Source organism: Kryptolebias marmoratus, linkage group LG21, assembly GCF_001649575.2.
Source record: "Kryptolebias marmoratus isolate JLee-2015 linkage group LG21, ASM164957v2, whole genome shotgun sequence".
NCBI classification, from domain to species: domain Eukaryota; kingdom Metazoa; phylum Chordata; class Actinopteri; order Cyprinodontiformes; family Rivulidae; genus Kryptolebias; species Kryptolebias marmoratus.
The window spans coordinates 19,642,390-19,656,050 of NC_051450.1; the positions used below are offsets into that span (position 1 = coordinate 19,642,390).

At 43.8% G+C, this 13,661-nt stretch overlaps 1 protein-coding gene across 3 annotated transcripts in view; it reads right to left on the reverse strand.

Moving 5' to 3' along the window:
• The window catches only part of zfhx4 (zinc finger homeobox 4), an 81,585-nt gene extending 70,874 nt beyond the window's left edge, over nt 1-10,711 (reverse strand). Inside the window, exon 1 of one of the 3 annotated variants that reach the window (XM_017428407.3) lies at nt 10,559-10,711. The gene's annotated coding sequence lies outside the window, so the exon portion shown is untranslated. Of the gene's footprint in view, nt 1-6,865; nt 7,281-10,477 lie in introns of those variants that run through there. The other 2 variants (XM_017428409.3, XM_037973076.1) reach the window with 2 other exon arrangements.
• Nucleotides 10,712-13,661: the final 2,950 nt, after the last annotated feature.

A 13,661-nucleotide genomic window follows, 5' to 3' on the forward strand; every position in this document is an offset into this window, starting at 1 on the left:
CCGAGATGAGAGAGAGAAAGAGAAAAACACAGAGACATGAGGGAGAGAGAGAGAAAGAGGGTAACGCAATCCTGACTGGCGCTGGACCAACAGCAACAAAAACATTTAGATAACCGCGCTCAATAATGAACGATTTCAATGAGGACAAAAATTACATTTCCTACAGATAACATGCCCCCTTCCCATAACAGAGCCAAAAGAGCCTTGAAACCGCGTCACGCTCCAGAGTGGAGTACTGGAGTATTATGCTGGGGGAGGGTTGTAGTAACTATATTAGTATCCTTTTACCCCGTGAGAGACAGTACTTTTACTGGTTGTAAGAAGTTGGCAAAGTTAAAATAGGCAGGAAAAATATAGTCTGTACAACAAATTAATGAGCTTCACTGTTAAAGCATCTGATCTTCCTTCAACTGTGTTACAGCACTACCAGTGGTGTGGCTCATAATATTCCCAAATGTCAATACACACTACAAGAGCCACTCCAAATACAACTCAACGAACACATAACCGGGGATCACTGCAGCACACTTGATCCTCACAGGTGGTGCGGGTCACAGTAAGAATGGCATCCCCACCTTTCTCATCCGCTAAGCACTCACTTCCTTTCATGCCAAAATCTGTCAAGTTGCTTGAGAGGGGAAGAGGCAAGAAAAAGAGGAGATATAGCGTGGAAAGGAGGTAGAGAATAAGAGAGGGGGTCTTTGTCCTCATCCACTCAGCTTCAGCATGTTTCCTCTTCGGGTCCAGAATTAGCATATGAAAGACGAGGGAAGGCGTGCAAAAGGTCAAAGAAAGAGGATCCCGTCCAATGAGAGACAACAAAAACAGGCCACACCGGCCTTTGTCCTGTTCATGTTCTCCACCATCTAACCTCATGCCCCTCCCTTAACCCTGGATCATTTCCATACGCCAGAAGATGACGGTTGATCATAAATTACTTACAAAGTCGAGACGGGTCATATGGAAGTCACGGTGGCAATTTTAACCCGCGTCACCACTCCTGCGCTCCCTCCTACTTCCACCACAAGAGCTCACACACATGCAGGCGATCGCACGAAACACACCTGCCTTGAAATTTCACAGTTGCCTCTGGTCAGATGATATCCGATCAAATCCTCAGCAAACATCTCAATAAAAGGAAATTGTAAGAGCTGTGTAGTTTGGTTTGATCCACGAAAGCCGCTCCCTTCCTTCCATGTAAATGCTACCTGAGCCACAAGCATCCACTACAAAATTGTACACTCCAGTGCTTTAGGCATCCAGTTTAGTATATATAGAGAGGCTTAGAGACTTTACCAGTCTCCACTGTTACTCTATTATCATACATATTGCTTCACATGACAGCTTCCATCTGCTTGCATCTGAACAAACACCCAAAAACACTGGCCTGGTGTTTCTGGGGTTCCTTCCAGCACAGACAGTCGTGTACCGGTGGCAGCCTCAGAGACACAGGCAGGAGGAGAGAGAGGGAAGAGAGGGAGGCAGGGAGCGAACAGGGGTAGAGCATTTCATCTCTCTTTCATCTCTGTCACCCAGTCAAGCGTTCAATGCCCCATTCAGCGCCTGCCCAGCATTATGCAAAATAATGCTAATCCCCTTTCCCGTGCTTTCACACTTGTATAAACTGCCGTTCCTGCCTCTGAAAAGCAATTATATCAGTTTACGTTCCTGTCAAAAAACAGGATTAGCATGCAAGTACTAGTAGCACCAACTAAGGCCAATCTCTATCCACCTTTGGCTATTGGAAAACACAGAACATTGAATGTTTGTCCACCCCAGCCCCCAAAAAAGGAAGTCAGACAGCTTGGTTGGTGGTAGCTTTACGAGTGTTGTAATTAGATATAAAGATAGAAGAAACCGATTTCTCCTTCAAGCCTTCTTTTCTGGAATTACTGCCTTGTACAATTAATGATAAAACAAATTTGGCATCATTGTCGCACAGTTGTCACTGTTTCCGTCTTGCTTCATAGACAGCATGTATGCTACACATGAAACTGCACAGAGAGCAATACACAAATGAACTGTTGTCCCACACCCCCAACACATTGACTCCAAATGCACATACACTTGTCTGCACACATGCAAACACACTGAAAGGTCAGAGTATTTTTGAATATGCAAATGCTCACAGAAGCGAAATGCTGAAAACAGGGGTCATTGTGAGCTGGCTGAATCTGGACAGTCGGGCCTCTTTTTCTAAAACCTTCTTGTGTTTTTGAGCAGTAAAAGGATGCACTGCACACCCAACCGATAACAAGTCAGGGACAAGGACATTAGTCAGTACAATTACAAATGTCGTCATGGTGACTAATGAAATTTGGCAAAGTGGCCAGCCATAGACTTAAATGATCGAGTTGGTTAGGTGCTAGCACAAGGGGGGTTGGCATGCTCCTGGCTGCTGGCCCGTTGCCTCACACACACCCATTATTCTCTTTTTTGCCGTGGTGGTACAATAGAGTCACTTGTATCTCAGCCGATACCCACCGGCAGTACAAGCTCTCCGCCTGACAATTTGCATATGTTAATATAATTAAGTGCTAATTACACTAAAACTCGCATATTCACAAGCACCCTCCCCGGGAGCTACGTACAGGCTTGATCTCGTTCCAAGTCTTTAACCCTCCTCTGCGTCTTGCTCAATGTGTGTGTGCGTGTGTTGTGGGTGAGATGGAGAGAAAGTGTGTGTTAGTAGTGATGCCCCAGGGCTGACACAGGAAGCTCCCCTCTCTGAGACATAATGCTGAGCTGCAGTGAACTTCTTAGCTTCTCCCCAGTATAGGTCTCCCCCAACCAGGAGACCCTGACACCACTACTGCAGACGGTCAATCTTTACTCACACATAACACATGCCCAGCTGCTAAATATCTCAATGCATCAAAAACTGCAAGTTTTTGAAAGCTGTGTAATATATTGTGAAGAAAAGAAAAAAGAGACAATATAAAAAAGGACAACTTCCCGTTTGAAAACAAGAAAAATAAACTGTTGCTAAGATTTATACTGAAAAATCAGTTTTACCTTGTAATTTTGACCACTTATTGTTCAAGGAAAGAAAATACTGATGTGTTTAACATGTAGTCTACAGTAAGCAGGTGCCCTGAATGACAATAGTTTTTTTTAACCATAGATAAAAGAGAAAAAGAATCTACATGATTTCCTCCAGGGAGTGTGTGTGTATGGATGCGAGAGTGTGTAGGCCTGCCGTTTTGATAATGGAAGACAGGCGGTTGTGCTTTTCACATTGTAATGGCCGTGAATCAAGGAGGAAGCCAAGCGGTCGAGCTACAATTAGAGTTCTTTTGTGCCTCTTCCTCTGTCTCTTTTTCCCTCTCTTTTCTTGCTTTCAGTCGCTGACACTCTACCTATCAAGGCCAAGTTAAAACAGTCTACTCTGCCCTGCTGCAAAGGGTGAATGGTGGGGGGAGAGAGATTGGGGCTGAATGAAGGGAAATTCACACTGTGCTGCTGCTGGACATGCATGGACAGACACACGCACTATACACGCACCAGATGGTACAGGAAGGAGGATTAAATAAACACACAGACTTACACCTATTGGCAGGGAGACGCCTCTGTGTGCACTGTCCCTTAATGAATGTCTATTGGGAGTCAGAGGGTCCAAGCTCATTTAGTTGACTCTCAATGAGATGCAGCATTATGCCTATGGTAATATGCTCCTCCCTTTGCCAATAATCATACGCAGGTCATTGTGTCAGAGTTATTCATTTCTATCACACGCGTACGCCAGATGTTATTACGCCTGAGAGTAAATCTCTCCAGTGGGTGTCGATGAGCCTCTTTTCAAAAAAGGTAGAAAAAAAAGAAGAAAAAAATGAAAAAAATATATATTGTTATAGCAGTCCAGTGTGTAGCGGGCTATACTGCTCACTCAAGCATGACGGCTGGTAATGCAGGTTTGGATGTAGCTCTGCGTGTGTCTTTTTAAGGGGGGGAAGCTCCCCTTCACTAATACCTGCTTCTCGGATTACCACAGCGTCTTAAGTATTCAACCAGACTCCTATTTTCCCTTTCTGCCTTTTTAGCCAAATTGGCTGTCTTTACACTGTAAAGCAGCGATATAGCCCTCTTTACTAAGGGCCTATGGGGGATCCACGTAGAAGAACATTAAAATGCAGCGATAGCCTTGTTGCAAAGCTCCTCTCTATTTCTTTCTGTCTCTTTCTGCAGCAAAGGCTTCTAAATCATCCAGCCTCCTCTATTAGACGGGAGACTTATTGAGGTAGAAACCATAAAAAATGAAGAAGGGAAATTTAATCCCTGAAATATTGATTTGCACATTAATATCAGATAGGCAGAGGGCAATCTAGCCGGGTGGAAATGACACATTGTCGACCCCTAGGAGAGGCCCGAGCCAATCTTCTAGCTGCATGTGTCTTAGACCCAGGAGTTATAGGACAGACTCAGCCCCCGTCTCTCTCTCTCTCTCTCTCTCTCTCTCCTCTTCCTCCCTGTACCCTCTCATCCCTCTTGCCCCCCTCCATCCACACCCTTAATGAAGGCTGCAATGCTGAAAATGCATTAGCTTTTAATAATCAAGAAGCATTTTCAAGCCAACAGCTTTTGTCCTTCGAGGGGTGTCTGCTCATCTTTTTACACTGCATGTTGTTTTGGGATTTTTTAATCCTTCCAAATGCCGCTATGGTTAAAACGAAACTTGCAAAAAGCTTAACTAACAAGAAGAGAAATACACAACTGAGAGTGTTAGTACCAAGAACAGAAAAACAAAAACAAGGAGGCTGGGGACTGTGCAATTATAAACCTAAAGAAATTATCTCATTTGCAAGACAAAAGAAAAAAAAAGATATTTTGCTGTTATGTGGTGATATGAAGTGAGACCATACCATCATTAACTGATGTAATTCGTTGCAATTAGACATGATCATCTTGTTTCACAATTTCAGATTTAATTCTTGTATTTCGCCTGGGCTGCATGTTTTTGTGTCGAAATATAGAATTTTGAGTTGTAATTAAATTGCCTAACCAGACAAAAGATCTGTCCTTTGTTTAAATGTAGTAGTAATAAATATAATCATAAATAATAGTGTTTGGTTTATAGATCTAAAAAATTAATCGAATATAAGATAGAACTTCTATAATGAAAAAATAAACATATTCTATAAATTACCTGCAAATAAAAGCAATAAAACGCAAATATCTGTATATAATAATATCAATAATTATTAATATTATAATAATGATGATATAATAATAACGTTACTGAGTCCTAATTGGCTTTACTGTGAAACACAAATTCTGGTTAAAATTATGCTTCATATTTAAATGCATCTTGTATTCTATACGACTATGAGGCATTATTTAAAAAAATACAATTTAAAGCCTTTATTTCTTGGAAGACAAGAAAGGCAGGAAAAAAGCAAAACAAAAAGGGGCATAAATCGAATCAGTCGTGTAAAAAAAAAAAGTCGCTAACCCCACATTGGCGCAACGTTAACTCGGAGCGAATACGGTTCAGTCTGTTCACACACTCACTCCAGCGTTCCGCACCGGGCGGGAGACTGACTGGCCCCTTGGCCCTGATGGGCTTTTTTTTCTTCTTTTTTATCCCTCCCCCCGTGCGATCGATGCCCCCCTTGTCACTGTCGACCCCATCTGAGCTACGTAAGCCTGTCTGCCAAAAAAACAAAAAAACAAAACAAAAACAAAATAAAATAAACAAACAAAAAAACAAAACACGAGATTCTCCTCATCTTCTACTGTAAATTATTACAAAACCACGAAGATTTAACTTAAAGAAGATGTTGCAAGCAGCATCTCTGAGCTGGAGCTACTACCAAAACTATTCAAGTTAAAAATAAGAATAAAAAAAAGAATAAAAAAAATAGAATCTCGTTGACGCGGATAGGGACCGAGTGTTCAAAAGGGGACTGTATGAATGGGGAATGAAAACGTAAATCGAGTTTAAATTGGGGATGCAGAGTGGATTTGCAGATGCCGATGCCTTGTAAGAACATGGGCACCAGTAATCGTTTGGCTCTGAGGGGACTCGGTGCCATCAGCAGCCCGGGGATCGGGCTCCCAGTCTGGACGACGCAGCCGCGCACGCCTCGGTTGGATGAGACGACTTTTTTTTAAGCCAGCAGGGGAGAAAGTGTATGGACTGCGAGTAGAAAAGTGTGTCGCTTCTTTGATAGAAACAAAAAAGCAAAAGGTCTCAATCCGGTTATTTTCAAAGATATCCACTTCAGATGAGAGGGGGACCGCGCCGTGAATCGTCAGGAAGGTGCGTGGAAGCGGACTGCTGAGGGAAACTGGCGTCGGAGCGCTGCGGTGCATCCAAACTATGACTTTAAAAGAGGGTTAAAGACTCGTGTGGGAAGTCGGCGGGGGCAAACAACAACAAGCCGGACGGATCGACTAGAAAGAGAGCTCGAAGCGGGCATGTCCGAGGGGGATCGGACTCCGGGAAAACACCACATCCGCACCGCGGAGCCACACCGACGGTGGGGGAGTCGCTCGCCCTGTAGCCGCGAAAGCTCCATCACTGGGTCTGTACGCCACACGAGGTGGACGGAATTCGCGTAAACTTTCGCAAAAGCCAAGTCAGGACGTGGTCTCGTCCTCCAGCAGCACGGACTCATGCGTAAGGACGCCTCCAATCCCGACAGCCGCTCGTGTTTCTGCAGCCAAAGCGCCGGAGTTGGACTAACATCACGGTATCCCCCTGTGTTCTGGACTAAAAAACACCCAGCACCTGTTATCCGGGCAACCCCGATGTCAAAGATCTTCCAGTGAGATAGATAATCGATACTCGACCCCTAAATTTAACACACACACACCCCAAACTACTCAATAAAAGTTAAAGGGAGAGGTGGAAAAAAAAACTTACTTTCTTCCCCCTCCAAAACCGTCACCTCCGCTTCACTCTTTGCTCTTGGCTTTATAAAACAGTCACATCCAGCGGCGTGCGTTATTACACAACAAAAAGGTGGGAAAACAGGGAAAATTACAATAATCCTCCAACTTTATAATGGGAAAACGGGGTAAAATCACAAATGTCAAGCGCTTTAGAGAGAGCTATCCCTTATTTTGGTTCCGGTGGCGGCGAAACGACGTGTCGACGGGCTGCCTCGCAGTTTCTCTTGTGGACGGGGGTCGGGAAACGGAGGAAAGGAAATGAAAATCCGATATGTCTTTATTCTGCTAATTATTATCGTTTTAGCCCTGTTTAAAAAAATGGCTGATTAAGTTGAGTGCGCATGTCTTTGTGTGTCTATTTCCCGATGTGCACTCTGGGAATGGGTAGAGAGACAGAGGGAGAGAGAGGGCGAACGAGGGAGAGAGAGAGGGGAGAGAGAGAGGGAGAGGGAGGGAGCAAAAAAAAAAAAACAGGAGACGGAGAGGGAGGGAGGGAGAGAGGAGAGAAGTGTAATTAGTGAGTTGATCAACAGTCTCCACATTGCAAATGACGCGCACACGGAGCCCTGGCGGCCGCAGAGGTCTGTGCGCTCAGAAAATCCGTTTGTACGGCTTCTCTCCGAGGGGCCGAATCACATGCAGAACAATAGACTTCCTCCTCAAACAGGCTGCACTTAAAATCGCTCACAAGCACTAACAAGTCTCATTTCCCCCCCACAAAATATTTCAACTTTTAAAAATGAATCGCCTATTTCTGAAGGTAAAATTCTGCGACGCAGATTTCCTTCATTTGTTTATTTTACTATCGCAAAAAAGTGCTTCCTGTGCGTCACAACAGCTTGTTTTTTTATTGATTTTGACACTACAGGTGAATTGATTTTATTAAAACAAATATTGAACAGTCTTTGAATATTTCGCCAATGCATATCAGAGGCATTGTTTGGTTTAGTTAAATGAGAAGATTTTTAAGAAAATCGACGCCTCTCGTCTTAATTAACTGAAGGGTGGATCAAAATCACAACACAGGCCTGTGCCGCGCTTTCAACATGACCTGTGTGTTGTGTAGAATACATTTTTATAAGTCATACACCTCAGATATTTATGCCTCACGTGCACGCGTGGTCATGCAGGCATCAATCGCTTTCTAAAAGGGAGAATTTTGCTTCCGATCTTTTGGTGCCTAAACATCCAAGTTTAGAAATCAAGCCCCACATGATAAAAAAACGAGTCCCCCTTTCGGGACCGCTGAGGGCCCCGTGTGGGTTCACAGAGTCAAATTAGAGTCAAATTGAAAAATCTGAAACAGGGTCACCCGAAATCCCCCCTCTCTGTTCAAAAGCTCAGTTCAGTGGCGTCCACATTTACTGTTCTTCCGAAGTGACCCGGTTATTTGGCCGTATTTTTTCCCCTTCAATGCAAACCGTTTACTCTGTTTCCCCAATCGGTTTCCTAATAGAAGCTTTTGGGCAAGAGGAAGACTTTACAGAGCCTGAACCGGGGAGAAAATCAAGAGATCTTGTTCGCCTTCATGGGAGAAAAAAAAAAAAAGAAAAAAAAAAATCGAAGCTGGGGGTGAGCTGAACTGCATGAGCCGGGGCTTGGGATGTGATGATAAGGCTGCTGCTGGCAAGTGAAGTACTAGGTCTACTTTGCAGCCCACATTGACTGGACTGCACTCACACCAACTGGATCCTTAAGAAGCCAAGAGATCCGAGCCCGACCCGACCCGAGGCTGTTTATTCTGGGTTTAGAGAGGTCTCTGACAAAGAGGGTGGGTGGGTCGAGGTGATGAACAGAAGCGTCACTTTCCACCCGGATCCAAGGCTCTGGCTGCTGCCGCTCCTGCTGCTGCAGCTGCCTCCCTGTCCTCCAGGGGGGTTTTCTAGCCCGTCAGACCTGGGAGGCGTCGCTCACAGACGGCTTGGAGAGTCGAGTCGTGCCGCTGCTTCTGCTGATGCGCAAAAATAAAAGTCCGCACCGGGCGCTGTGGGTTGAGTTTCACCAGAGCTGTATGGAATGGACCTATTTATCATTTATAATCGATGGAGTTTATATAAACCAGCATGTTTTTTTCTGTTTTTTATTGTGCGTCACTGTTTCTGTAGGAGGATGGACTTCTTTTCCCTTTTCTAGTAATTAATTTGACGCGCACTGGCGACATTTTTTCAGCGGAGTTGCGTTTGTTATTCGACTTATTTCCCAGAGAAAATGAGAAAGTGCAAAGCGGATTTAGACAACTGATATAAGGGCTACCGCTTATCTTAACCTCCTGCGTTTTGTAAATCCCCCCCCTCCTCCGGTCTCCACCCACCCTTTCTCCCCGCAGACGATGCTCTTTCTCCGGACGCAGCTTGACAATAGACCGCGAATATTTCGCCCCATTTCCATCTCAGCGCCATCCTCAATTAATTATAGATTTTTATCAGTCCGCCATCTCTGTGTGTGCGCGCGTGCGTGAGTGCTTATGTGTGCACGGGTATAAGATAAAATAAATTAGACTACTAAGAAACTTCTTAGTGGCATAAACTTTGATCAATATGACTGAAATTAAACTCTTTGTAAAATGATCAAACAGAAAAAGGAAACGTGCTCGATTTGCTATGTTTTATGAGGCACAGATTGATAAATAAAAGGTAGCCCTGAACGCTGACAGTGATCTCTAGTCACTTCAGCAGATCAATAACTTTGAATCGTCCGGAGATATTACCATATTGGCTTGACGCACTGGGAGATGCCTAAGGATGGAACTGCTGTTGATCCGTCTCTGAAGTCAGGCTGATTTTTTAATTGTTTAAACAATTATGTTGTCATTTTTGATACCATGTGTTTTCTGTCTCAAGCAAACGTCAGGGCAGCTTGTTTCGTTCTTTAAAAAAAAAAGAAAAATCTCCCTCAAAGTGCAATCAGACCTCTATCTTGTTTGTCCTATGCGTCGGCGCCCTCATGGGGTTGCAAAGCTGACCCCTCTGCCTCATCAAGACGCACACAAAAGCACGCTAAAGTCCACAGCTCTGACCCGCAACCTGCCACAGTGACCCATCAGCCAGCGCTCGACCACCAAACACACACACCGAAGTAAGCTTTAAAAAAAGGCCCATAAAACAGACAAAAAGAAGTTAAGTGCAACTCTTTCGATGCATGACACCAATGTGATCCTCTGCCACAGACCTTAGAAAATCAAATCAAAAATGACCAAAAACACTCAAAATATCTGCTTTTTCTAAAGTACTGCGCCCCAAAATATTCTAAATACAAAAAAATGATCTGAGTTTTTCAGGCGCACTGTTGCAAAACCAGGTAATTCTTCAAATTAAGATAAATAAAAAACAGAAACATTTGATCAAAAGTTAAAAATTACTTCCTTTATATTGACAAGACACTCCAAAGTGAAGTGAGCAAAAATACTCTTTAGCCTAAAAAGAGGCAAAAACGCAGAGAAAAAAACTATCAAACGAGCGCAGCTTTTGTTCAGGAACGTCCAACATAAACTCTCTCGACATTTTCACCTCCAACACTAAAGCCATCCAGCAGCGGTCCATAAATATGAAATCGTTAGAAAAACTTCAAATTGACCTCCTCTTACCTCTTAAATATCCCTCCCCAAAAAAGGCATAAATAAGCCAGTGAAAAGGGAAGAAATGTAAAAATGTAGACTCTTTGGTACCTTTGGTATAAAGCATTCCGTTTTCCTTCTTTTCTGTCTTTCTCTTGCTCAGTAGCGATCCGATAATAGCATATGGAAAGTGTTTTCAAAATGCCCAGATTTGGCACATTGTCATTGAAAAGAGAGGAGCGCAGTGATGCGGTGCTACAACAGGGGAAATGAGTTGCGGATTGGACGCAGCCCGCCTCGGTGCGGACTTATCCCACTTTAATTTAATATTCCGCAATCACACACACTAGTGATGGCATATAATTCAAGGAGAAATTCAGAGGGAAGGAAATGCTTTTGTGTGCGCGCGTGTGTACGTGTGTGTGTGTTTTTACACCACTTTATTTGATTAAGGAGAGAGGCAGCACAATATTGTCTTTTTTTTCCTCTGTTTCCCCTTCTCATCTTCTTTGTTCCCCCCTCTTTCCCCGAGTCAGATTTTATATTCTTTTCTAAACGAAACAATAGATATTTATTTGTTTGTATTTAGGTCATTTATTTAGAAATCAACAACTTCTTTGCTCGTCGGTGTCACACTGGAATCATTCCTAACATAAAATCGAGACCCATAAACGCTTGTTTGTAAAACACTGAACCCAAAATCAATGTATTGGGTCATTTCAATCGATTATATAAACGAAAATCCATACGCAACATGAGACCGGTATCAGCCCACCCTTCCGCTCACTTTTAAAGAGAGAGAGAGAGAGAGAAAGAGACGGGAAGAGAAAAAAAGCACAGAAAAGAAAAAAAAAAGAAAGAAAGAAAGCTTGTAGCGCCTGGCTAAAAACAAATACTGTCAAAGCAGCCCTTCATCAGTCCTAGATCAGGACATCTCCAACATTTTCATGTCAAGGACCCCTGAAATGAACACATCTTAAACTAAAGGGTCTGATTTAATTGGATTTTGTCCCCGGGATGCCCAATATGGGTTTTTTGTTCCTATTGATTCAGAACTGCTTTGTAAACCCGCTGTGACTGTAGCGCTGCTGGTGAGACAAGTGAAAGCTTTGTTCAGACATATGTCTGCTAATTGGAATAATTCTGGGTTAATGGAATCACAGAGAAATTAAAGAATTCTTCATTTTGATCACGGTGGGGTGGGGTGTGGTGGGGACCCCATGCATGGCCTTTAAGGGTTCTTGAACCCCACTTTTTTTTTTTAAACCTTGGATGCCAAAGTGCTTCCAGATGCACCGCGATAGTGCAAGTCCTGATGACAACAATTAGAAAAATGCCCCAATCAAACGGAGCCGCGCGGGATTACGTTGGGTTTCAAGGGTCAAGGGGAACCGTTTCAGCTCCCCCTCCACCCATGCCCATCTTCCGCCACCAAATATCACATTTCAACATCACATGGTCCCAACAACAATCACGCAACTTCAGGCCACTGTAATCACATATGCAAATTACCACCAAAAGGCACAACAGCCGGCACGCACCGTCCGAGGAGCTGTTGCATAAACTGCGCATTAATATGCAACATGATATGGGGGGTTGGCGGGTGTTGGGGGATAGGAAACGGGGGTGGGGTGGGGGGTAGATCAGGACAGCCGGATGGGGTAAAAGAAGGAGGTGCCAATCATGTAAAATTTACATGGGACCACAGCTGCTGGGGCTCTCGAGCAAGAGAAGAGGAGGAGGAGGAGGAGGAGGCGGAGGGGGGATCTTGAGATTAGGAGACAGAGGAAGGTGGAATGGGGGTGAAGGAGGGTGAAGGTGCAGGGGTCTACTGGTGCCACCGTGCTTATTTGATAAGTAGAAACCCACGGCTATACAAAAATAATATATATATATATATATATATATATCGTTGTCCCGCCTGCGTCCCCGCCAAGTTGTGCGGTGATGCTGCGTCTGAAGAGGAGCAAGCTGTTGATGCATCCAGGGAGGAGAAGCTGGAGAGAAGGGGGGTGGAGGGGGTGTTACATGGCAGACTTCGTCGCCCTCTTTTCGGGTCGCTCACGAGAGGAAGTGAACACACACACACACACACACACACACACACACACACACACACACACACACACACACAAACACACACACACACACTCTTCTCATACAGCCCACGCTCCCAACTCCACTGCTGTTTCCATTCAGTCCCACCTCGCCCTGCTGCCCTCCTCCCACTTGCCCCCTTTGCTCCTCCGATCTTTTTCATTGTTGAACTAATAGACACGCGTCCAGTCAAAGTCCTCCATATATGGTCCGTGAGGGGAGGGGGTCAAACAGACGCCCCCCCCCCCCAAAAAAAAAAAAACCAGCCGAGTCGTGATTCCTAATCCTACTGATTACTAATCAGGTCTAAAAAAAAAAAGTTTGGAATTAAAAAGAAAAACGTAAAACCTCAAAAAGACCTGTTTAAAAGCAAAACAAAAACAAACCAACAAACAAAAAAATGTAAATAATGTCTAATGGGTCCGAAATAATTGAACCGACTTCGAATCATTAATTAAAACATAATTAACAACAAAATACTGATTAAAATCTATAGAAATAATTTTAATCTGCTACCTATAATAATAGTAATAATAATAACAATAATATTAATGATAATATCACGAAAGGCCTAACAGCTGAAGGCCTGTAATGAAAGTCAGACCTCTGGACTGTATGGCTTCACATGGCTTATTAAAGTGCTTTCTTCATGTCAACTCAGCAGCTTGAACGTGTCAATTTAGTGGTCCGAGAGGTCCTTTTAGACCCCCAGGAGCCTCCCGCTCGCCCCCTCTTGGGGACCGTCACTCCTCCACCTTCCCAGCCCATCATCCACCCATCCATGCGCCCCCTTCCCTTCCTTTTGCCTTCCCTCGTCGGCCATCCCAACACGGCAAATAAGCAGGTCAGAACCGAGAAGTCAGATCCATGGCAACAGATTGACATCTCCACACTTGGGGTAAAAAACGCCAGGAGCGATTTGTGCTGAATTTGGTGATCAGGAAGTATTAAAATGCACTTGAAATAAGAAAACGTTCACGTTGTTTCAAAAAACAAAGCGCGTTTATGTAAAATAAATCAATAGATTGTTTTTAAAATGCAATTTCCAATAATTTAAATTTAGAAGAATTTAAAATAAGGCTGTAACATTTTTTTAATTAAATCTCAATAAAGAGAC